General features: G+C 44.6%; 1 protein-coding gene across 1 annotated transcript in view; it reads left to right on the plus strand.

The window, feature by feature from the left end:
• The first annotated feature begins 10514 nt into the window (after positions 1–10514).
• The window catches only part of COL7A1 (collagen type VII alpha 1 chain), an 87183-nt gene continuing 70840 nt past the window's right edge, over positions 10515–26857 (plus strand). Inside the window, exon 1 of the mRNA XM_075286193.1 lies at positions 10515–10593. The gene's annotated coding sequence lies outside the window, so the exon portion shown is untranslated. The remainder of the gene's footprint in view (positions 10594–26857) is intronic.

The raw sequence follows: 26857 nt of genomic DNA on the forward strand, positions 1-26857 counted from the left end.
AGCATAGGTCAGCAGGTGCTCTCAGCAGCATAGGTCAGCAGGTGCTCTCAGCAGCATAGGTCAGCAGGTGCTCTCAGCAGCATAGGTCAGCAGGTACTCTCAGCAGCATAGGTCAGCAGGTACTCTCAGCAGCATAGGTCAGCCGGTACTCTCAGCTGCATAGGTCAGCCGGTACTCTCAGCCGCATAGGTCACCGTGAATGCAGGAGTCCTATCTCCTGATTGCATTCGGACCAGGAAATCTGGTTGATATATGGATTAGATTTTCTGTTTTGGATTGTCTGCTGTGCAATAGGTCATCACTGTACAAGATAGGAATACCCCTTTAAGAGCAAGACTGATGAGCACTGAGTACAGTCTGTTCCATGACCAATGGCCTCATTTCCTATCTAGACATGTAGGAGTGCGCCCCCTCCGTCCTCCCCATTTCCCCCGTCCCCCTGGATCTTAATGATTCCATTTAATGAGGTAATTGATAAATGATCCCAATTCTCTGGCAGGAAAGTGATCTCACATTTATCCCACAGCAGCTGTAATTCCAGAGGATGACCCCAAGTATCATATATACCACCGACCCCGCATCACCCTGACCATGTGACGGTGTGAAACAAGCTGCTTTATAGACAGTCAAGGCCCAGAGTCCTCAGCATTGTGTGCAGGTATTGATTAGTTGGGTCTGTCTCTTGTGGAGCTGGTGATGTCCCCTAAGACACCGAGAGGACCAAATGGACTACAATACATGGTTAGATATAGTTATCCCTAGAGTGGCGTGGATCCTGTAGGTGGCGCTACCACAGCTTTGGACGTATTAGCTATTCAGTCAGGAGGGGTCGTGGACACAGGGGGCGGTGCCTAATACTAACAGTCTCGGGAGGGGTCATGGACACAGGGGGCGGTGCCTAATACTAACAGTCCCAGGAAGAGTTGTGGACAAGGGGGCGGTGCCTAATACTAACAGTCCCAGGAGGGGTTGTGAACACAGGGGGCGGTGCCTAATACTAACAGTCTCAGGATGGGTTGTGGACACAGGGGGCGGTGCCTAATACTAACAGTCCCAGGAAGAGTTGTGGACAAGGGGGCGGTGCCTAATACTAACAGTCTCAGGATGGGTTGTGGACACAGGGGGCGGTGCCTAATACTAACAGTCTCAGGATGGGTTGTGGACAAGGGGGCGGTGCCTAATACTAACAGTCTCAGGATGGGTTGTGGACACAGGGGGCGGTGCCTAATACTAACAGTCTCAGGATGGGTTGTGGACACAGGGGGCGGTGCCTAATACTAACAGTCCCAGGAAGAGTTGTGGACACAGGGGGCGGTGCCTAATACTAACAGTCCCAGGATGGGCTGTGGACACAGGGGGCGGTGCCTAATACTAACAGTCCCAGGAAGAGTTGTGGACAAGGGGGCGGTGCCTAATACTAACAGTCTCAGGATGGGTTGTGGACACAGGGGGCGGTGCCTAATACTAACAGTCTCAGGATGGGTTGTGGACAAGGGGGCGGTGCCTAATACTAACAGTCTCAGGATGGGTTGTGGACACAGGGGGCGGTGCCTAATACTAACAGTCTCAGGATGGGTTGTGGACACAGGGGGCGGTGCCTAATACTAACAGTCCCAGGAAGAGTTGTGGACACAGGGGGCGGTGCCTAATACTAACAGTCCCAGGATGGGCTGTGGACACAGGGGGCGGTGCCTAATACTATCAGACACAGAAGAGGTTAGGGACACAGGGGGCTGTGCCTAATACTAACAGTTCCAGGAGGGGTTGTGGACACAGGGGGCGGTGCCTAATACTAACAGTCCCAGGAAGAGTTGTGGACACAGGGGGTGGTGCCTAATACTAACAATCCCAGGAGGGGCTGTGGACACAGGGGGCGGTGCCTAATACTATCAGACACAGAAGAGGTTAGGGACACAGGGGGCGGTGCCTAATAGTAAGAGTTACAGAGTTACAGGAGAGGTTGCGGACCCTGGAGCTGAGCTAGCGCCACCTAGTGGATCCACACTAGGCCAGAGAGATCCTACTTTTAACCACTCCATGTTACTGTCTACTACGCCTGAATGGAAATCTGTATTATGTCTCCAAACAATATACGAGTTGTATGGCGCTGTAATATTAAGGCTCCCACGGGTTAATATCTCCAACAGACTTGCTTGCAGTGGCATATGGCAGCACACAGAACAGCAGGCGCCACCTACGTCTATTGATCATGGTACACAAGGGGTTAAACATTGGAGCTTTGCGTGACCATCAGACAGAAGTTCCAGCTGTGTATTACGTGATCACAATGATGGGCATACATGTCACTGGTGTTGTATGTTGTCAGGAGTCAGCAAACATGGCGGTGACTCAGCAGAGGAGGAAACCTCTGGGTATAAATATTTACCACTGAGCCCCGAAACAGAAGATTTCAGGCCCCAGGAATGTCTGCAGCTCCCGGCCAGGAGGACAGCTGCCTCCTCCAAGAAACGCCAGCATCCTCCTCGATCCTTCTCTAGATCCCATCATTATTGTTCCTAATCCTTCTGCTCTGAGGATTTATGTGGAAGTGATAATTGCTAAGTGTGAGGCTCCTGGACCCCGGCCAGGAGGAGTAATGGAGGAATGACTTCATGCCTTTGTCTTTGAGGAATTTAAAATCTTAAAAATCGAATGTCTACAGTGGCTTGCAAAAGTATTCACACCCCTTGAGCTTTTTCACATTCTGTCACCTGACAACCACAAACGTAATAGTATTTTATTGAGATTGTAAGTGATAACAACACAAAGAAGCCGATAATTGTGAAGTGGAAGGAAAAAGATACAAGTGTATCAACATTGTGATCGAATAAACATCTGAAAAGTGTGGTGTGCAAAAGTCTTCAGCTCCTGTCCCCTGACACCCCTAAATGCAATCTAGTGCACACAATTGCCTTCAGAAGTCACTTAAGGAGTTAATAGATTAGTGTGTGTGTAATGTAGTCTCAGTATATATATATATATATATATATATATATATATACACCTATTCTGTGAAGGCCTCAGTGGTTTGTTAGAAAGCACTAGTGAACAAACAGCATCATAAAGACCAAGGAACTCACCAGACAGCTCAGAGCAGAGATTGCGACACGCAAAGAATATGTGGTGAAAAAAAGTGAAGGAAGTTTATTGCCTCATGCTGCAACGTCTCTTTGAGCTGAAACATTGCAGCATGAGCCACTAAACCTCTTGCACTCCCCCCCCCCATACTCTTTGTGTGCCGCCTGTTCTGTCTTAGTTTCTTCCCTCTGGCAGACGTCTCCTGTGATATGTCATTTGCTCGCTGATATTCTTACACGGGCTCCGGTCACTCTGTTACATGTTATGGTGATTTCTTTCATCACACGTCAGGGGAAACACTTGGGCTGTCAACGTTCAGTCTCATCTTCCTCTCTGTGATGTTCTTCACTCCAGGCCATCGCCCCAAATGTATATAGAGGATGGCAGGACCCTGGGGAGACGCCTGGGGTCTGTATTTGTTTAGGGGGTCTGGTCTCAGTTCTGTATTTTGAGGGTCTGGGACCTGTATTACTTTATGTGTCCTGATCTGGGGGTCTATAGCTATTTTGGAGTCTGGAGCCTGCATTTTTATATGGTCTATAGTTAAATTTAGGGTCTGGGGGCGTGGCCTATGACTTCCATGAGGTAGGACGCTTCTCGTCTTCTGCCTCACCTGCATTACAGAGGACCTTCACCGGCTTCTCCACTGCACAAATGGGGAGGAAGACCCCAGGGATCACTCCTGAAGGCTCTGCTGCCTCTTCTGCCACTGCCAGCCAGCCAGGAATCTCTGCCTATATGGCCCCCTCTGTGCGCCACTTTTTAGACCCTCCATGATGTTGGTCTGTGTGCTTTGTGGTCCTGTATCAGCCGCCTGCACACATATCAACATGCAAATAGTAGACATTATGGGATATGGGATAATAAAGCAGAACTGGCTGATAAAGGAAGAAAATAGCAGACGGAGACAGATGATGCTTCTCATTATAGGAAGAGTTAATGGTGCAGGAGGACACATAAGACGTTGTAGGCAATAAGATGGAGTAACCTGACACTGAAGACAAACATAGGGTTACTTTAGAGAAGCTTCCCCAGGCAGGACCCGACACGCTCAGCCTGACACATCTGCACCGTGCAAGTCCTATCGGGCCTGGTATCTGCAGAAGAATGAGCGGTCTCCCTGCTAGTCCAGGACCCTCCATCGTCCACCATCCCCGTCAAGTCCTCCTCTGCCATTTCCTTCCTTTCTTAAGATTAAGCTGTTTTGTAAGATGTCAGCGATCACTCATTGGCCTCCGGCTCCAAGTCTGCTGGAATTTGGCAGATTTCTGTCTTTATCTTATAGTTTAATATTAGTGGTCTCCAACCTACGGCTGTCAAGACTACAACTCCCAGCATGCCATAGCAGGGCGGCCGTGGATCTATGCTAACTCCAAACTTCATCTTATTTGCTATTTTTTGTTTAGAAATTCTATATGGGGGCTGGAGCTCAGTTTTCCTGATACAGAGGTCCAAAGCCGCTGCTTTCCTTCACAAAGCCTTAGAGTTAAAGTAACACCCTGGGAAATGTTTCACATTTTTGGACCTAGAAATATTCCGGCAATGGAATCGATTTCATCCCAGCTCAGTTTCATCCATACGGGTGGCACTGTATTATTTTTAGTAGCTGGGTCATGTGATGCTAGTCTGAATACCCACCTATATATAGACAATCACTCCTGTGTGCAGAACTTCCTGTGAACTACAGGATTACATCATCACCTATCAGATTTCTTACAATCCTCTATATGCCCCTGATTTTATCTAAGGGATTACACATCATGTAACAGGTGAGTCCCTACAATATTTAACTGCAGAGCTAAAAACTCCCCTGACTCACAGTGTCTGTTTATGTTCTCTGTGAGTACTGTGTGCAGAGCTTTCTGTGGACTTACAAGATCAGATTTCTTCTATAAGTAATAAATTATGCCTGCCTATAGATACCACTAGGGGGAGTTTAGGAGCTTGCTGAAGACAAGTTCAAAGGGAGATGCATATAGAAATCACAGGAGCTCCCTCTAGTGGTGCTTTGCTGCAGACAGAATTCACTGTGTGAATAAATGCAGAGAATTTGGAGCTCTGTGTCAGTAAAAAAAAAACATAAAGAGAATAAAATGCATTCTTTGTATAATAAATAACAATAATAATAATAATAATTTTTTTTAGATAGAGACTAATGTGTCCAAGACATTGCAGGGCAGAGCTCTGAGACAATGTAACGCACCAGGCACCTGCGTAGGCAGCACGCTCTAATAGGGCGTATAATAAAATATTGAGATTTATTGACTACAAGTCTTCTGTGGAGCCAGAATGAATCATACGGACACAATATGACGCTGGGGAGATCCATGAACATCTACATTCCTTCCAAGAGAAATGTGAGGAGGCCACATAATGTCCAGGGGCTTTTCCGCTTCTAGTAAATGAGTTAGTGTAACCATCTGCTCCCTGGAGAGAGCTAACCACAAGTTATTCTATCTACGAGGTCATCAGTCGTGGTGTAGGGTTCAGCAGATGTCTGTGAGGTCTGTGCAGTTTGTTATAGCAGCGGCCGGATGTGACCGGAGAGGTTTTAAGGCAATCTGTGAATAGGCAAATTTTTAAGGTCCAACAAAATTCTGTTCTTAATATCACAATTTATTTTTACAGGGATTGAAATTCAGATTCCCTGATACAGTGCTCCAAATCCTACAACATAAAACTGTGGCTTCCTGCAGTCACCACTAGAGGGAGCTACCATTGAGCTCAATAATAAATACTGCTTCAGTAAACTCTTAAGCTCCCTCTAGTGGTGACAGCAGGCAGGGTTTTGTAGGGGATTTGGAGCTCTTGATAAAACAGGACACAATTTTCCACCTGTTTAGATCATCAAAAAATAGAAAAAAAAATTGCAGCATAAATAACTACAACTCCCAGCATGCCCTGACACGGTGGTGAGATACAGCTTGGAGATGACTGCCATAGATTCCATATCACATTTAATGCGAGTGTCAGATCCCGTCTTCGCACGTTGCCCATCTTATAAATCAGGCTCTGTGCCTTCTGTCCGGATAGAAAGCTGCTACATTCCGGCCGCAGGTGTATGGAATCCTTGGAATCCTCCTTGGCTTTGCTGCCTGTAAGGCTTTTATAATAGGAGAACATCATCTCATAGGTCAGGACATATAAGGACCTGAATGGAGGTGAGAACAGGAACACCCAGGTCTGGAATGTCTGGGAACAAGGGTGGCAAAGTGCATGGGGATGTTACTAGGGCACGAGTGGGGTGTGGGCAGGGACGCGCAGGGGATGGACACAGTAACGGCAAATAAATAAGGTCCTTTAATGGAATTTGGGAAAGGAAGTACAACTCTGAGCCATTGAATCATTGATGTGGTAACTCTCACACCCTACTGGTCTTCAGCCAGGAGTCTCCTTCTTGCTCGGGTGAGTTATGGGGCGACACTTTCAAGGATACTTCCAACAGTCGGAAACCACCATTGGTGAAATGGTTTCCAGTACATCATTGCAAGCTCTTCCCATCTTGGACTCCACTCCAGGCTCCTTGGTTAGTGTCTTCGCTCACATCTTCACTATCCATCTCCTCCTGACGTTCTCTACTGTCCTGATTCCAGGCTGATGGCTCTTTTAGGATACAGTGTACAATCCATCATCCCTGTGACTACTCTTTATGTACATAGGAACAAACAAGTCCTTTGATCCTCCATTAGGGCCCGGGCTTCTCCATCACTCCTCGCCACAAGAGCTTCCACCTGCCGCTATGACTTCATCTTGCACCTTGGGAGGTCCCATCAAAGCTCTCACCTCAGCTAGACCAGACCTCCTGTACATGTCAGGCTATGCAGATGACACTACAAGTGTATACACTGTAAACATCCGCATTAGAATGACCAACCATCTTATGACTCAGATAGGGATCAGGCAGATGGATTTCATCTGCCCAATCCTTTTGTTCTTGGGACGTCAGGCCAGGGTTTAGCAGAGTCTCACTTCCTTTTCCCGTTTTGTACACATGCACCTCTTGGCCTAGCATGCATGTACATGGAAAAATCAGGCGAAAGCTATCTAAGGTGCGGATACATCACAGGTGAGTGATAGGTGACCAAGCTGAAGTCAAAGCGAGAAGTCGCCCTGACCGCACGCAGACAGACGGTGACTCAGAGCCCGGTGTGTTCCTCGCATCTGCCTGGTTACAGATGTGAATACAGCACATAAACACGTCTACACTACAGACCGGCCGCTGCCTGCAGGGTTACCGCCATGGGATATACAAGTGTATACTACGCAATCATTATTTTTATCCTCCAGACTAAACGAGATGAGTAAAGGACGCGGCGAATTTCCAGATCCAGATCAGTAAAGATTTTAGACATTTATTTATCATTTTGTTATTGAGTTTTTGCAGCATCCTTGTAGGAAACAGAAGAGCGAGCGTCGTCTGGAAGAAACAGATTGTCACGGGGTGATGTCGGGTGAGTTCAGGGGCACAACGAGCAGGAGGTGAAATAAACGTATCTAGAATATCCCTTTAAGGAGTGACCTCATGAGCTGCCTTGTCAAGGGATACGACACATGATAGTAATGTGCATAGAGAGGGTTCACATACTGCCCCTGCCGCTAATTCTTCCTATCACATATCCTAATAATAATACCGCTCCCTCCCTCTCCAGGCGCCGGTGTCCGCAGGATGGATGTGGTTTTGCGTTTTCTGTTTATCTGACGCCTGCTCATGCCTGTCACTATTTGGCTGCTCTGTATTTCCCATTATATCGCCGCTTCTCCCGCCATACATTACTTTTTGTTATTTCTTTTGCTTCATTTCTGTCTATTTGTATAATATGGAGGCGGACAATTCCGGAAAGCAGAATCTAAGATTTCACATCAATACTTGGTGGGTGCTAATACCAGGAACCCCCCCTGTGATCGGTCCTAAATAGAATCTCAGTGTAGATGGGTTTAATATTGAGTACAATGGCACCTGTATACTTCTCTATTCAGTGAGCTCCACCTAGTGGTGACTGCAGGAAGACAGAATTGTAACATTGACATGGATGGATGTGCAGACGGTTTGGAACTTTGTATCATGAAAAATGAGCCTATTTATTGCTAAATGAATAAATGTCCAGCTGTTTCAAAACTACAACTCCCAGCATTCTGGAATATGGTAGTAGTTGTTAATTCACGAAATAGACGTTACGTCTAATGCAGGACCAGGATGATGGTGCATGACACCAAGGTGTGTAGGGGTCACTTTAAGGCCGAGGCTACACATTAGGGTCCTTAGGGTCCATTCACATGGAGGAAAATGGCGCTTTATTTGGCGCTGAATTTTCCTCACTGAAATAAAAGCCTCCCATTGACTTCAATGGGTGCTGCTGGCACTAGAGGAATCTTCATAGATATATTACACATAATATGTCTACAAGGACCTGGCGCATACGGGGTTAACAGCCACCCACCTGTATAATGTGTTTATCTCATCCCCAGTATATCGGCCTTGTCCTTGTATTAGAGGTGCGTGACTCAGTCCGCCCACAGAGCATCAGCGGCGTCTCATGTACGGGCAGCTGTGCCGAGTCTGAAAAACTCATCGCCGTCTGCAACAAGTTCCATCAAAGCCTCCATTACCGGCCGCGAGATGTTACCGTCTGGTCTCCGAGGTTTAGTCAGAACCTGAAACATTCTGACGTGTAACACGGGAATGCTGGACACAGGCCGCAGAATCCGGGCCGCGGCCTCAAGACTCTGCCCCATGGGGGCCGTTATAAAGAATAGAGAACAATACTGAACTGACAGCTTATGGGGGGAGTCTAGAGATTTATAAAACTCATGTCCTATCATAGATTAGGGCATGTATTATAGATAGATGTGGATCTGACTGCCTGCACCCCCGCAGATCAGCTGTTTCCCTATGGCAGTGTATACAGTGCACAGTCCTATAGACCTGAATGGCACAAGCACTGCAGTACTCACTATGGCTGCCATTAAAAGTGCAGTGATTGAGCCTGCGCCATCCTGGGGTAACAGCTGATCTGTAAGGTCCTCGATAGCCAGACCCCTTATAGATAGGAAAACAGGTTAACCCCCTATAAGCGGTCAGTTCAGTAATGTCCAATTATGTATTTATTAAATTTCCAGGAGGAGTAACAGAGGGATGATACAACATGTACAACATTGAATTTTTATGGTGATGTAAGTTTTTACTAGACGGATATTTCTAAGACTGTGTTATTGCTCTAAAATAAAAACGAAATGAACGGTCGCTCCAAATAATCTTTATTAACAATGTCTTATGTGTTTGTAAACATTAGGTGAGAAGAGCTACATGTCTCCATGCTAACAGACTGCAAACAAGCCCTGCGTAGTCTGATCCTGCAGTCAGGGGTTCCTTGCTCACCTTGTCCCTTCTTCTACTGTCTGTGGATTTCCAAGGCGCCTCAGACTACACACAAGGTTTGTAGTCTGTTACCATGGAGATGCATAGCCGTGCATAGGAGCTGTATACACCAAACGGATAAGGTTATGGTTAACCCATGAACCCATGTTTAATGTAGGCCAGGGGTAGGGACCGTACGGCTCTCCAGCTGTTGCAAAACTACAACTCCCAGCATGCATACTCGCTCTGCTGGTCTTGGAACTCCCATGGAAGTGAGTGGAGCATGCTGGGAGTTGTAGTTTCACAGCAGCTGGAGAGCCGAAGGTTCCCTACCCCTGCTATAAACCAATATGACTGCAGTATGAGAGTATAGACATGGCACATTGCACAGCCAGACCTCTCCATGTGCCCTCTGCTTTCTGCTACAATATTTTAGGCAGTAGAATATTAGGAGATGTCAAAGATTAGGTGAAATTATCAATTTTTTTTTTCAGAAACAGCGCCACACTTATTCATAAGCTGGTATTGCAGTATTGACATATATTTGGCCAAAATGCAATACCGCACACAGCCTGAGGACATGGGTGGCGCTGTTTCTGGAACATAAAAGCAGCCATCTAATGATAAGACTACAAGGGATTCTCCATCTCCAGCTGCTTCCTATAACTCTTTGGCTTTCTGGTTGTTAATAAATCACCCCCCCCCCCCTTCTTCTTGCAGACAGGGGGCGGAGCCAGTGAAATCTTAGAGGGGAGAATCTGTCCCACACAGTCCGGCGTCCATTCACCTGGCTGGCAGGAGTTTGTAGCTGGGATTTCCATATCTTTCTATCTATTGGCTGTGAGCAGGGGGGACGGGCTGGGGGATTACTTACTGAGCTGGAACTTTTCGTGTAGCTTTAGGGTACAGGCTAAAAAAAATCTGGGAGAGGCGACGACACAGAAAGGAGCAAAAGAGGAACCTGGAGAGCAAAATTTGGGGAGTCCTTTCATGCATTTTTTTTCCAAGGATTTTCTAATTTTTCCAGTGCAGAAAGTGAATTAGCAGAAGAGACCGGAGGCAGAAGAAGAGAGAAGTGACGGGGTCACCGGGACTACAACCCCCAGCCGCCTATAGGAAGGGGAAGGGGCCGCACTGTGGATTATGCACCTACAGCAAAGGTAAGGTTCACACTAAATTCCTTTTATTTTTGTAAATGTTTGAGATTTTTGCAGAGACTTTGATAGATGTTGCATTGCAAAACGTTCCTGCAGAGGGGTGTGGGACTGTGGGAAAGCTGGGTGCTATAAGGCTCCGCTCACATGTGATGGTGCCATTCACCTGCATGCGACTCCAGAGAGCCATGTGCTTGGAGCAGAAACATCCCCGCTCAGAGGTGCAGAACTGATCCTGAGGCGCAGAAATATCTGCAACAAATCTCATGTGTCAGATTTCTGTGACCACAAATAATGTGCCGGCCTTCAGAACAAGCCCTGATGTTCAATGCACCGAAATCTGCGCCAAAACCCGCTGTGTGTGACAGTGCAATACTGATTGTCACCCAGCTTTCCCAGAAACAGATACAAATGATAAAGTAATAATATTTTTGCATTATTGCAATATTGGGTTGTGCTGTGCTTCTGGTACCCGTCCCTGGTTTTGGGTTCTCCCTTGCCTGTTGGTTTTGGGCGCAGTAGGTGGGTGTCCTGCCAGCCCTCTATGGGTACTCAGGGTTCGATACTTGCACAGACTCGCAATTCATAGCAGTCAATGGAAGTTGTACGAAATTCTGAACGTCGTATATTGTATCCAGCGCCAATCAATGGCGAAACTTGCAGCGCCGGGAACGTGTTATTAACCCCTTCCTGTGCAGCCATGTGCCATTGATAATACTGGTGCTGCATGGGGTCCGCTCAGGTACCAGGTGGTACTACGCCGTCCCTATAGCGTCTTTCTTATACGGTAGGTTATAGTATCCCCTTCACCTGTTATTGTCACGTTAACCCCTTCACTGCCATAATACTAACACATGCGTCATCCGGGCCTTTGCATTCTCCTGACGCCATGGCCATTCTGTCCTGAGATCTGCCACTTTTTCTATACAGACATCAGGACAGAGGCGATTTTTTTTCATTGGACACCGCCATACCCTTTGCTATTGCCCCTGGAGTTTGCATCTTCCAGGACAGTCAGCGCCGTGGTGGTTTCTCCTCGGAAGTTCTCGCTGTCACATTCCTGACCCGACCTCGTGTATCCCTGCAGGGTTATTCTTGGACTAAAATGAAAGGAAGTCTGAAGTAATAGATGGCGTGCCGATTCTACGCAAATGTGCAAAGTGCACGCCAAAGTGAGCGCAGATGTGGAGGAACCAATATATGATGCTGGTCAGTCGTGTCAGGCAGGTTATGACTGTGGGGGGGGGGGGGGGGGGCACATGTGCTACATTATACCATACATACCATACCATACATATACCAGGTGCTACATTATACATTTACTTGATAAAGGACCTGAGAGGTTCGGAAACGTTGTATCTGTCGTCATTATTAGTGAGCCATTAAAAAGGGATCAACTACTGAAGACTAGCAAGTTTTTTTGTTTTTTTATATTTCCAACCCACTGGCTAACACGATACGAGAACAAACATTTTCCTTATACATTATACCCGCACATGTAACTTATATTGGACTGTCCTCCATGTCTGTACCAACCTCTAGTGACAGGGATGAGGGCTATATGGAGGCTGGCACTATGGAGGATATAATGAGGCTGGCACTATGGGCACCTATCTGTGACACTGTGAGGACTATGATGTTCTGGCTCCTTGGCCACTACAATGTGTAGACTGGCACTATAGGTAATACAATGTATAGGGAGGACTATAATGAATGTGGCACTGTTGGCACTATGGCCAGGTGCCTGGCATTGTGTGGACTATAGTGACACTAGTCCTATGGACCATTCAATGTGTCTAGAGTTATGTGCCCTATAATGAGACTGGCACTATGGAGGATATGAATCTGGCACTATGGAGGATATAATGAGACTGGCACTATGGAGGATATGAGACTGGCACTATGGAGGGTATAATGAGACTGGCACTATGGAGGATGTAATGAGACTGGCACTATGGAGGTTATAATGAGACTGGCACTATGGAGGATATAATGAGACTGGCACTATGGAGGATATGAGACTGGCACTATGGAGGGTATAATGAGACTGGCACTATGGAGGATATAATGAGACTGGCACTATGGAGGATATAATGAGACTGGCACTATGGAGGATATGAATCTGGCACTATGGAAGATGTAATGAGGCTGGCACTATGGAGGATATAATGAGACTGGCACTATGGAGGATATGAGACTGGCACTATGGAGGGTATAATGAGACTGGCACTATGGAGGATATAATGAGACTGGCACTATGGAGGATATGAGACTGGCACTATGGAGGGTATAATGAGACTGGCACTATGGAGGATATAATGAGACTGGCACTATGGAGGATATAATGAGACTGGCACTATGGAGGATATGAATCTGGCACTATGGAGGATATAATGAGACTGGCACTATGGAGGATATGAGACTGGCACTATGGAGGGTATAATGAGACTGGCACTATGGAGGATATGAGACTGGCACTATGGAGGGTATAATGAGACTGGCACTATGGAGGATATAATGAGACTGGCACTATGGAGGATATAATGAGACTGGCACTATGGAGGATATGAATCTGGCACTATGGAAGATGTAATGAGGCTGGCACTATGGAGGATATAATGAGACTGGCAGTATGGAGGATGTAATGAGGCTGGCACTATGGAGGGTATAAGGAGACTGGCACTATGGAGGATGTAATGAGACTGGCACTATGGAGGATGTAATGAGACTGGCACTGTGGAGGATATAATGAGACTGGCACTATGGAGGATGTAATGAGACTGGCACTGTGGAGGATATGAGACTGGCACTATGGATGATATAATGAGACTGGCACTATGGAGGATGTAATGAGGCTGGCACTATGGAGGATGTAATGAGACTGGCACTATGGAGGATATAATGAGACTGGCACTATGGAGGATATAATGAGACTGGCACTATGGAGGATGTAATGAGACTGGCACTATGGAGGATATAATGAGACTGTAACTATGGAGGATGTAATGAGGCTGGCACTATGGAGGATGTAATGAGACTGGCACTATGGAGGATATAATGAGACTGGCACTATGGAGGATGTAATGAGACTGGCACTGTGGAGGATATGAGACTGGCACTATGGATGATATAATGAGACTGGCACTATGGAGGATGTAATGAGACTGGCACTATGGAGGATATAATGAGACTGGCACTATGGAGGATGTAATGAGACTGGCACTATGGAGGATGTAATGAGACTGGCACTATGGAGGATGTAATGAGACTGGCACTATGGAGGATGTAATGAGACTGGCACTATGGAGGATGTAATGAGGCTGGCACTATGGAGGATGTAATGAGACTGGCACTATGGAGGATATGAGACTGGCACTATGGAGGATGTAATGAGACTGGCACTATGGAGGATATGAGACTGGCACTATGGAGGATGTAATGAGACTGGCACTATGGAGAATGTAATGAGACTGGCACTATGGAGGATATAATGAGACTGGCACTATGGAGGATATAATGAGAATGGCACTATGGAGGGTATAATGAGACTGGCACTATGGAGGATGTAATGAGACTGGCACTATGGAGGATGTAATGAGACTGGCACTATGGAGGATATAATGAGACTGGCACTATGGAGGGTATAATGAGACTGGCACTATGGAAGATGTAATAAGACTGGCACTATGGAAGATGTAATGAGACTGGCACTATGGAGGGTATAATGAGACTGGCACTAAGGAGGATGTAATGAGACTGGCACTATGGAGGATATAATGAGACTGGCACTATGGAGGATGTAATGAGACTGGCACTATGGAGGATGTAATGAGGCTGGCACTATGGAGGATATAATGAGACTGGCACTATGGAGGATGTAATGAGGCTGGCACTATGGAGGATGTAATGAGACTGGCACTATGGAGGATATGAGACTGGCACTATGGAGGATATAATGAGACTGGCACTATGGAGGATATAATGAGACTGGCACTATGGAGGATGTAATGAGGCTGGCACTATGGAGGATGTAATGAGACTGGCACTAAGGAGGATGTAATGAGACTGGCACTATGGAGGATGTAATGAGACTGGCACTATGGAGGATGTAATGAGACTGGCACTATAGATGATATCATGAGAATGGCACTATGGAGGGTATAATGAGACTGGCACTATGGAGGATATAATGAGACTGGCACTAAGGAGGATGTAATGAGACTGGCACTATGGAGGATGTAATGAAGCTGGCACTATGGAGGATATAATGAGACTGGCACTATGGAGGATGTAATGAGACTGGCACTATAGATGATATAATGAGAATGGCACTATGGAGGGTATAATGAGACTGGCACTAAGGAGGATGTAATGAGACTGGCACTATGGAGGATATAATGAGACTGGCACTATGGAGGATATAATGAGACTGGCACTATGGAGGATATAATGAGACTGGCACTATGGAGGATATAATGAGACTGTAACTATGGAGGATGTAATGAGACTGGCACTATGGAGGATATAATGAGACTGGCACTATGGAGGATATAATGAGACTGGCACTATGGAGGATGTAATGAGACTGGCACTATGGAGGATGTAATGAGACTGGCACTATGGAAGATGTAATGAGACTGGCACTATGGAGGATGTAATGAGACTGGCACTATGGAGGATATAATGAGACTGGCACTATGGAGGATATAATGAGACTGGCACTATGGAGGATGTAATGAGACTGGCACTATGGAGGATGTAATGAGACTGGCACTATGGAAGATGTAATGAGACTGGCACTATGGAGGATGTAATGAGACTGGCACTATGGAGGATATAATGAGACTGGCACTATGGAGGATGTAATGAGACTGGCACTATGGAAGATGTAATGAGACTGGCACTATGGAGGATGTAATGAGACTGGCACTATGGAAGATGTAATGAGACTGGCACTATGGAGGATGTAATGAGACTGGCACTATGGAGGATATAATGAGACTGGCACTATGGAGGATGTAATAAGACTGGCACTATGGAGGATATAATGAGACTGGCACTATGGAGGATGTAATGAGACTGGCACTATGGAGGATGTAATGAGACTGGCACTATGGAGGGTATAATGAGACTGGCACTATGGAGGATGTAATGAGACTGGCACTATGGAGGATATAATGAGACTGGCACTATGGAGGATATAATGAGACTGGCACTATGGAGGATATAATGAGACTGTAACTATGGAGGATGTAATGAGACTGGCACTATGGAGGATGTAATGAGGCTGGCACTATGGAGGATGTAATGAGACTGGCACTATGGAGGGTATAATGAGACTGGCACTATGGAGGATGTAATGAGACTGGCACTATGGAGGATATAATGAGACTGGCACTATGGAGGATATAATGAGACTGTAACTATGGAGGATGTAATGAGACTGGCACTATGGAGGATGTAATGAGACTGGCACTATGGAGGATGTAATGAGACTGGCACTATGGAGGGTATAATGAGACTGGCACTATGGAGGATGTAATGAGACTGGCACTATGGAGGATGTAATGAGACTGGCACTATGGAGGATATAATGAGACTGGCACTATGGAGGATGTAATGAGACTGGCACTATGGAGGATGTAATGAGACTGGCACTATGGAGGGTATAATGAGACTGGCACTATGGAGGATGTAATGAGACTGGCACTATGGAGGATATAATGAGACTGGCACTATGGAGGATATAATGAGACTGTAACTATGGAGGATGTAATGAGACTGGCACTATGGAGGGTATAATGAGACTGGCACTATGGAGGATGTAATGAGACTGGCACTATGGAGGATATAATGAGACTGGCACTATGGAGGATATAATGAGACTGTAACTATGGAGGATGTAATGAGACTGGCACTATGGAGGATATAATGAGACTGTAACTATGGAGGATGTAATGAGACTGGCACTATGGAGGATATAATGAGACTGTAACTATGGAGGATGTAATGAGACTGGCACTATAGGCTCTACAATTTCAGGCCATGCTGAGAGTTGTATTTTAGGAAGCACAGGAGGGTCACCATTTGGCGATCATTGTGATAGATCAGTACTACTCCCCCCCGGCCGCGCTGTATGTGGACGATAGGGGTTATCATCATGGAATGTAATGGTGTTCTGCGGAGGGGAGACCTCACATGTCATGTACAGTCTACCTGGGCTGGGATAGAAGGTGCGGCCATGTCTAAGGATTATTCTCCAATACATCAAACAGCAAAGTATAAAAGGACCTCGCCCTCCGACACCGCCAACCCGAGATACTGGAGAGGGAAGCCAAAATCTAGGAGCATGTTACTATGTGATTATCTATCTATCTTCTATCTATCTATCTATCTATCTATCTATCTATCTATCTATCTCCTATCTATCTATCTCCTATCTATCTATCTATCTATCTATCTATCTCCTATCTATCTATCTATCTATCTATCTATCTCCTATCTATCTATCTATCTATCTATCTATCTATCTATCTATCTATCTATCTATCTCCTATCTATCTATCTCCTATCTATCTATCTATCTATCTATCTATCTATCTATCTATCTCCTATCTATCTATCTATCTATCTCCTATCTATCTATCTATCTATCTATCTATCTATCTTCTATCTATCTATCTATCTATCTATCTATCTATCTATCTATCTCTCTCCTATTTATCTATCTATCATCTATCTATCTATCTATCTATCTCCTATTTATCTATCTCCTATCTATCTATCTATCTATCTATCTATCTATCTATCTATCTCCTATCTATCTATCTATCTATCTATCTATCTATCTCCTATCTATCTATCTATCTATCTATCTATCTATCTATCTATCTATCATCTATCTATCTATCTATCTCCTATCTATCTATCTATCTATCTATCTATCTATCTATCTCCTATCTATCTATCTATCTATCTATCTATCTATCTCCTATCTATCTATCTATCTATCTATCTATCTATCTATTATCTATCTATCTATCTATCTATCTATCTATCTATCTCCTATCTATCTATCTATCTATCTATCTATCTATCTATCTATCTCCTATCTATCTATCTATCTATCTATCTATCTCCTATCTATCTATCTATCTATCTATCTATCTATCTATCTATCTATCTATCTATCTATCTATCTATCTATCTGTCTTTCTATCTGGCTATCCCCAGGGGAGATTCATTATTGACTTGAATAGGAGTTGTATTCATTTGTATGCAGACTGTACACCGTCTCCCCCTACTGGTCGCTGCAGGCAGCTAGCATTATATTATGTAACTTTATGGTTGTGTGATGGAGATTTGGAGCTTAGTATCACATTATAAAGACTCGTTCACACTGTACATTCTGGTTTTTTATGCCCTGATACAATTTAGCATAATACAGAATAACATCAGATACTATGTAACTGTTCCTCTGTTCATCCTGAGCTAGCTGATTCATGAATCTAATGCTAAAAATATAGTAAAGACTGACACAGAGGTGAATCAAAAGGCGAAGCACATTTATATGCCATTGAGGATCTATGCAGAGCTGGGTGACATGCAGCATAGCCCCCAGTGATAAGTCTACAATGATCTGTTTTCGAGCTCATCCAGGTCCAGTTTCTAGGAGAGGCCCCATGGAATTGGCATTTCTGCACTTCAGCTAAACAGTAGGAATCGCACATGTCGCTGAAGCCATAATCTATCACAGCTACGGCCAAGAATAGGAAAGAGGGAGCAGAGGTTGCCTCGTCCATAAATAGGGGGGAAGATGTCTCCTTGGCAGCTGCACAATGAGCGTCTTCTGAGAGCGCCAATCTCCAGCCGTGGCCTTTACAATGAAGCAGAACCGGCCCCTCAGGATGTCAAAGGGCCTGGAAAGTCCTCAGTCTGTGGCTCAGTGGACCAATACATGGGGGGGGGGGGCACTTATTTATGTCTCTGAGACCTCACACAGAAAGAGGCTTCAACTACAACAAGAAAAGCAATAAAGATAAAATGTCTTCAGATTATAAAAGCTTAAATATAATGATCCGTCACTCGGTATACAATGAGTTAGGTGCTCAGAAAAGGCATCTCACCGCCATATTCAATGAAGAAAGGATTTTTCTAGCACTCAGTGGAAACTTTTTATGCGTTTATAGTTATACAAATACATAGACGTTTCGGTCAATAGACCTTCCTCAGTACAACGGATGCAGGAAGAGTGAACACACGGTGTTTAGGAAAAGGTCCACACAAGATGAATGTTGGATGTTCCTCTCTATTACAGCAGGTTTGGCGGTCACATTGTGTGCTCGGTGATGATCCTGACATGTCTGGACTTCCATCTTTGCAGTCCGCAGGGTTGCATTCCTCTATTTGTTCCTTACCTTTGTCCTATAGGAAAATGATCACGTTTTGTTGTAATGAGCAATTAAAGGGGAAGTAAGGCTACTAAAAGGGGATGGCATGATAACAAACAGGGCATCCTGGGAATTGTAGTTATGTAACAGACATTTTATATTTAACAATGTCCCAACATATCAAATCACCCACTGGACTATCCCTTTAACAATGTCACGCTATAATATGTGGCTCTATAGAAAAATGCAAATCTACCTGCAAACCTGATGAAGAATGATGTAACCCCGACTGGTTACTGCTATTAATAGCTAGCATCATAGTAATAGAGGGTTAAAGCATGATAATGTATAGCCTGCAAGCATGTCGTGTGCGGTATGAGAAATCCTGTAGATGATGGGTGGAGAGCTCCAGGCCCCGGGCTATACATTACAGCATGAGAGGGACACACCTATACAGGTTAGGATTATAGTGCTGAGCAAACAGATGTCCTGCTCTATATCCTGCCCGGATCTGTAATATAGAGGAAGCTGCTCCGTACACTATAATCACACCGATCCTGGGTCGCCATATAAAATCCAAATGTAAGATACAGATGTGTCGTGACTGGGTACAAGAGCTCTTACTGTAATTCCTGTATTATACTCCAGAGCTGCGCTCACTATTCTGCTGGTATAGTCACTGTGTACATACATTACATTACTTATCCTGTATTATACTCCAGAGCTGCGCTCACTATTCTGCTGGTGCAGTCACTGTGTACATACATTACATTACTTATCCTGTATTATACTCCAGAGCTGCGCTCACTATTCTGCTGGTACAGTCACTGTGTACATACATTACATTACTTATCCTGTATTATACTCCAGAGCTGCGCTCACTGTTCTGCTGGTGCAGTCACAGTGTACATACATTACATTACTTATCCTGTATTATACTCCAGAGCTGCGCTCACTATTCTGCTGGTACAGTCACTGTGTACATACATTACATTACTTATCCTGTATTATACTCCAGAGCTGCGCTCACTGTTCTGCTGGTGCAGTCACTGTGTACATACATTACGTTACTTATCCTGTATTATACTCCAGAGCTGCGCTCACTATTCTGCTGGTGCAGTCACTGTGTACATACATTACATTACTTATCCTGTATTATACTCCAGAGCTGCGCTCACTATTCTGCTGGTACAGTCACTGTGTACATACATTACATTACTTATCCTGTATTATACTCCAGAGCTGCGCTCACTGTTCTGCTGGTGCAGTCACAGTGTACATACATTACATTACTTATCCTGTATTATACTCCAGAGCTGCGCTCACTATTCTGCTGGTACAGTCACTGTGTACATACATTACATTACTTATCCTGTATTATACTCCAGAGCTGCGCTCACTATTCTGCTGGTACAGTCACTGTGTACATACATTACATTACTTATCCTGTATTATACTTCAGAGCTGCGCTCACTATTCTGCTGGTACAGTCACTGTGTACATACATTACATTACTTATCCTGTATTATACTCCAGAGCTGCGCTCACTATTCTGCTGGTGCAGTCACTGTGTACATACATTACATTACTTATCCTGTATTATACTCCAGAGCTGCGCTCACTATTCTGCTGGTACAGTCACTGTGTACATACATTACTTATCCTGTATTATACTCCAGAGCTGCGCTCACTATTCTGCTGGTACAGTCACTGTGTACATACATTACATTACTTATCCTGTATTATACTCCAGAGCTGCGCTCACTATTCTGCTGGTACAGTCACTGTGTACATACATTACATTACTTATCCTGTATTATACTTCAGAGCTGCGCTCACTATTCTGCTGGTACAGTCACTGTGTACATACATTACATTACTTATCCTGTATTATACTCCAGAGCTGCGCTCACTATTCTGCTGGTGCAGTCACTGTGTACATACATTACATTACTTATCCTGTATTATCCTCCAGAGCTGCGCTCACTATTCTACTGGTGCAGTCACTGTGTACATACATTACATTACTTATCCTGTATTATACTCCAGAGCTGCGCTCACTATTCTGCTGGTGCAGTCACTGTGTACATACATTACATTACTTATCCTGTATTATACTCCAGAGCTGCGCTCACTATTCTGCTGGTACAGTCACTGTGTACATACATTACATTACTTATCCTGTATTATACTCCAGAGCTGCGCTCACTATTCTGCTGGTATAGTCACTGTGTACATACATTACATTACTTATCCTGTATTATACTCCAGAGCTGCGCTCACTATTCTGCTGGTGCAGTCACTGTGTACATACATTACATTACTTATCCTGTATTATACTCCAGAGCTGCGCTCACTATTCTGCTGGTGCAGTCACTGTGTACATACATTACATTACTTATCCTGTATTATACTCCAGAGCTGCGCTCACTATTCTGCTGGTACAGTCACTGTGTACATACATTACATTACTTATCCTGTATTATACTTCAGAGCTGCGCTCACTATTCTGCTGGTACAGTCACTGTGTACATACATTACATTACTTATCCTGTATTATACTCCAGAGCTGCGCTCACTATTCTGCTGGTACAGTCACTGTGTACATACATTACATTACTTATCCTGTATTATACTCCAGAGCTGCGCTCACTATTCTGCTGGTGCAGTCACTGTGTACATACATTACGTTACTTATCCTGTATTATCCTCCAGAGCTGCGCTCACTATTCTACTGGTGCAGTCACTGTGTACATACATTACGTTACTTATCCTGTATTATACTCCAGAGCTGCGCTCACTTTTCTGCTGTTACAGTCACTGTATACATACATTACATTACTTATCCTGTATTATACTCCAGAGCTGCGCTCACTATTCTGCTGGTACAGTCACTGTGTACATACATTACATTACTTATCCTGTATTATACTCCAGAGCTGCACTCACTATTCTGCTGGTATAGTCACTGTGTACATACATTACATTACTTATCCTGTATTATACTCCAGAGCTGCGCTCACTATTCTGCTGGTATAGTCACTGTGTACATACATTACATTACTTATCCTGTATTATACTCCAGAGCTGCGCTCACTATTCTGCTGGTACAGTCACTGTGTACATACATTAGATTACTTATCCTGTATTATACTCCAGAGCTGCGCTCACTATTCTGCTGGTACAGTCACTGTGTACATACATTACATTACTTATCCTGTATTATACTCCAGAGCTGCGCTCACTATTCTGCTGGTACAGTCACTGTGTACATACATTACATTACTTATCCTGTATTATACTCCAGAGCTGCGCTCACTATTCTGCTGGTACAGTCACTGTGTACATACATTACTTCTCCTGTATTATACTCCAGAGCTGCGCTCACTATTCTGCTGGTACAGTCACTGTGTACATACATTACATTACTTATCCTGTATTATACTCCAGAGCTGCGCTCACTATTCTACTGGTGCAGTCACTGTGTACATACATTACATTACTTATCCTGTATTATACTCCAGAGCTGCGCTCACTATTCTACTGGTGCAGTCACTGTGTACATACATTACATTACTTATCCTGTATTATACTCCAGAGCTGCGCTCACTATTCTGCTGGTGCAGTCACTGTGTACATACATTACTTATCCTGTATTATACTCCAGAGCTGCGCTCACTATTCTGCTGGTACAGTCACTGTGTACATACATTACATTACTTATCCTGTATTATACTCCAGAGCTGCGCTCACTATTCTGCTGGTATAGTCACTGTGTACATACATTACATTACTTATCCTGTATTATACTCCAGAGCTGCGCTCACTATTCTGCCGGTACAGTCACTGTGTACATACATTACATTACTTATCCTGTATTATACTCCAGAGCTGCGCTCACTATTCTGCCGGTACAGTCACTGTGTACATACATTACATTACTTATCCTGTATTATCCTCCAGAGCTGCGCTCACTATTCTACTGGTGCAGTCACTGTGTACATACATTACATTACTTATCCTGTATTATACTCCAGAGCTGCGCTCACTATTCTACTGGTGCAGTCACTGTGTACATACATTACATTACTTATCCTGTATTATACTCCAGAGCTGCGCTCACTATTCTGCTGGTGCAGTCACTGTGTACATACATTACATTACTTATCCTGTATTATACTCCAGAGCTGCGCTCACTATTCTGCTGGTGCAGTCACTGTGTACATACATTACATTACTTATCCTGTATTATACTCCAGAGCTGCGCTCACTATTCTGCTGGTGCAGTCACTGTGTACATACATTACATTACTTATCCTGTATTATACTCCAGAGCTGCGCTCACTATTCTGCTGGTGCAGTCACTGTGTACATACATTACATTACTTATCCTGTATTATACCCCAGAGCTGCGCTCACTATTCTGCTGGTGCAGTCACTGTGTACATACATTACACCTAGCTATGTCTTCCATTCCATATCCCTCTGGCAGCACATCTTCCTAAGTATGCAGTGATTCCTTTTCCACTTCTGCTCAGGGGCCGGTCACCCAGCTTTCCCAGAAACAGATAACAAAAACATACAGAAAACATCTGATAGAAATGTTATGAGCTTGATGGCTCCAGACTGGAGGAGAGTGCACCTATTGGGACTGATGTGACTTATATATAACCCAGCTCCTGTGCACAGGCCGGTAATGCTGGGGCTCCGATTCCTGTGATGGATTTTGCAGGCGCTGCGCTCTACTGGTTTTTAGATTTCCTGAGTTGGTTCCTTAGTTTTGCACCGTCATCCCCCGACTTGTCAGTAAAACCAATGTTTCCTGGATCGGTGCCACAGCCGGGGATGACATATCAGAATGCAGATTACTGTGTTTACTGGATGGACAGAGCACCGCACACCAGTTACTTATTCCAGGGCCCATCAGGGTGGTGTATCAGATGCCAATAGTAACCTGTTATGTCAGTTCACTTTCTTATATTATTGTCTTTTGTATTTTTTGGTGAATATTTTTGTAATATACTTTATTAACTCTTTTTTCTTTCTTTTAGTAGACAATGGCTCTAAAGTTCTCCCTAGCAGCTGCTGTAACTAGGCATGGCCAGGTAGAATACAGACGCAGACGTTGCCTAGTGAGGGATGGATTGTGCCACCTAGAACAGTCATCCTGGTGTCATATGGATTTTCAGTTTATATGAAATTAATTGAGAATCTTCTAGTTACAAACTCTGCGGCATACAAGGCTCACATTCCAAACTAGTAGTAACTAGGGTTGAGCCGATCTTGACTTTTCAGGATCGATTTTAAAATCCGATTTCCGATCATTTTTCATTCGAACCCGATCTCGATCCCAATGCAAGTCAATGGGATTTTTATATTAATTGGAGATCGGATTTTAAAAGCAATCCTAATCACTATACAGCATGGAATCTAACAATTGAACGCTTTAATTGTTAGAATCCACACTGTGTAGTGACTCACTAAGTAGCCAGAGGATTTTTTTTTAATCCTACTTAGTCCCCCCTGGTGTCCACTTACCTGCAGAGATGGCTGCTCTGGTGCCTGGTGTTCTCGTTCTTCTTTGCCTCGCTGCCCCCTGCCTCCCAGGTTAGGAGAGTGTTGGCGGGTACTGGGAGGGGAGACGTCACGTTTCCCCGCCCTGTACCCGTCCACACTCTCCTAAGCCACAAGCCCCGCCTTCCTAGCTCTTTAAACACTATCCTGGGAGGCGGCGGCAGCGAGGCGAGAAGAGCAGCATGGAGCGGCAGCAAGGCGAAGAAGAACACCGGGACCGGAGCAGCCATCTCTGGAGGTAAGTAGCTACTAGAGATGTTAGTTTAGTCTCCCATTAGAATGAATGGAGACAGCCGGCGCACAGAGGGTTAAGGCTGTGTGCCGGCTGCTTCCATTCATTCCTATGGAACCGCAGCGGAGACTTCACACTGAGTATACACTCCACTCAGAATGAGCGGAGCGTATACTCAGTGTGAAGGCTAAGCAAAGCATTTTGGGAAATAGTACTGATCTCGATCCTACCTAAAAAGATCGTGTTCGGAATTCCGATCGCGATCGTGAAATTTTCTCGATCGCCGATCGGAATCCGATCTTTTCCGAACACGATCGCTCAACCCTAGTAGTAACTCCGGATGTTTTGTCCTGCAGTTTTGGTATTGTATGTAAGCTGAGAATCTCAGCCTTTATATGTTACCAGAACCTCCTGTTCTAGGTGGAGATACAGATATTTGACCTCATTCCGCCTTTGTGCCATTGTTACATCTGTAGCAGTACAGTGCAGGGCAATGCTTAGAGCTTCTATGGAGAACTTTAGAGCCTTTTTTCTTCCATAAAGTATAATAGCATGCACCTCAGTCACCTGACTATAGACATGAGCCTACTGTGTAACTAGCCAATAGGAATGACCTTCGTGGGCAACAGAGAGCTGACATGATCCTACTGTGTAACCAGAAAGAGAAATGATCTTCTTGGATTACTAGAGAGTTGACATGAGCACGATGACTAGGCCATGACCAATGATATCAGTGTGAAACAAGGAACTACAAAGTGCGTCAGGGTCACTTAAGAATAGACATGATCTTACTGTGTCCTGTGGAGAAGACGTGTCTACAGGGTCATCATGAAATAGATACGTTTACTGGGTCATCGTGGCATAACCAGGTCTCTACAGGATCATCATGGCATAGACACCCTTCTGTTAAGTCATCACAGAGAGGACATGTATTGACTGGGCCATCATGCAGTCAACATTCACCTACTGGGGTGTCCTGGAGAGGACATGTGTTTACCAGGTAAACATGGAGTGAACATGGAAAGGACATGTATCTACTGGATCATCATAGCATGGACATGTCTCTTTGATGAATCCAGCATGGAATGGACTTGTGTCTATTGGGTCATTGTGGAATGGACACATATCTGCTGGGTCTTTATGGATGGACACATCTACTGGGTCATCACGACATGGACCTTTGTCTACTGGGTCTAATGGAATGGACATCTGTCTCCTGGATCATCATGGCTGGACATTCATCTGCTGAGTTATCATGGTGTGAGCATGTGTCTAATGGGTCATCAGGGATGGACATATGTCTACCTGGTCATCATGGAATGAACATATGTCTACCTGGTCATCAGGGATGGACATGTCTATTGGGTGACTGTGGAGAGGACATGTGTCTACTGAGTTATCATTGAGTGTAACGTCATAGAGTCTCCATTGGGTCATTATAGAGAGGAGAATTGTAGCCAGTAGTATTGCTGAAGACCTTATAGGAGATCTTGGAGACTTGTGTGGGAGCTAAATGAATCTTTTTGGAACCGTTCTAGCTGCTCAGGGCACATTGGTTACACATAGCTGTTCTGCATTCGTAGCCTGCAGGTGTATCATCCTCCACCATGATCATTATGTCAGCCTCACTTGTAAACCACTTGTCGATGTGATTCCGGCTCAGACAAAAGTCATATTATGAGAGCTTCAAAGCCGAAAAACACCAAAGAGATCTGCAACAGACAAGAGTGGGACATGCCAAAATTATGAGCTCACACAGGGGGTATGACTGATCCTGCACCTCTTACCTGAGGTTATGGAAGGCAAACCCAAGCAGGACTTCAAAGGAAATTGCTTTAGATATAAGTATGAAGGTGGATATGATAGATGGGATGTGTGGAGGAGACCGGGGAGAAGAACACTTCAAGAAAATCCAAGCCAAACTTTCCAGAAACATGCCCGGGTCGTTGATCAGACATAATAGACCACCATGACTGCAGGTTCTTATCTACAACCTCATGACAGTCCACCAGAGCCTTGTTTTGCAATGTTCTAGTATACTTAATGCAGCAATTTCTTATGGCTTTCAAGAGGC

Source organism: Leptodactylus fuscus, chromosome 9 (genome assembly GCF_031893055.1).
Source record: "Leptodactylus fuscus isolate aLepFus1 chromosome 9, aLepFus1.hap2, whole genome shotgun sequence".
In the NCBI taxonomy this organism is placed as follows: Eukaryota; Metazoa; Chordata; class Amphibia; order Anura; family Leptodactylidae; genus Leptodactylus; species Leptodactylus fuscus.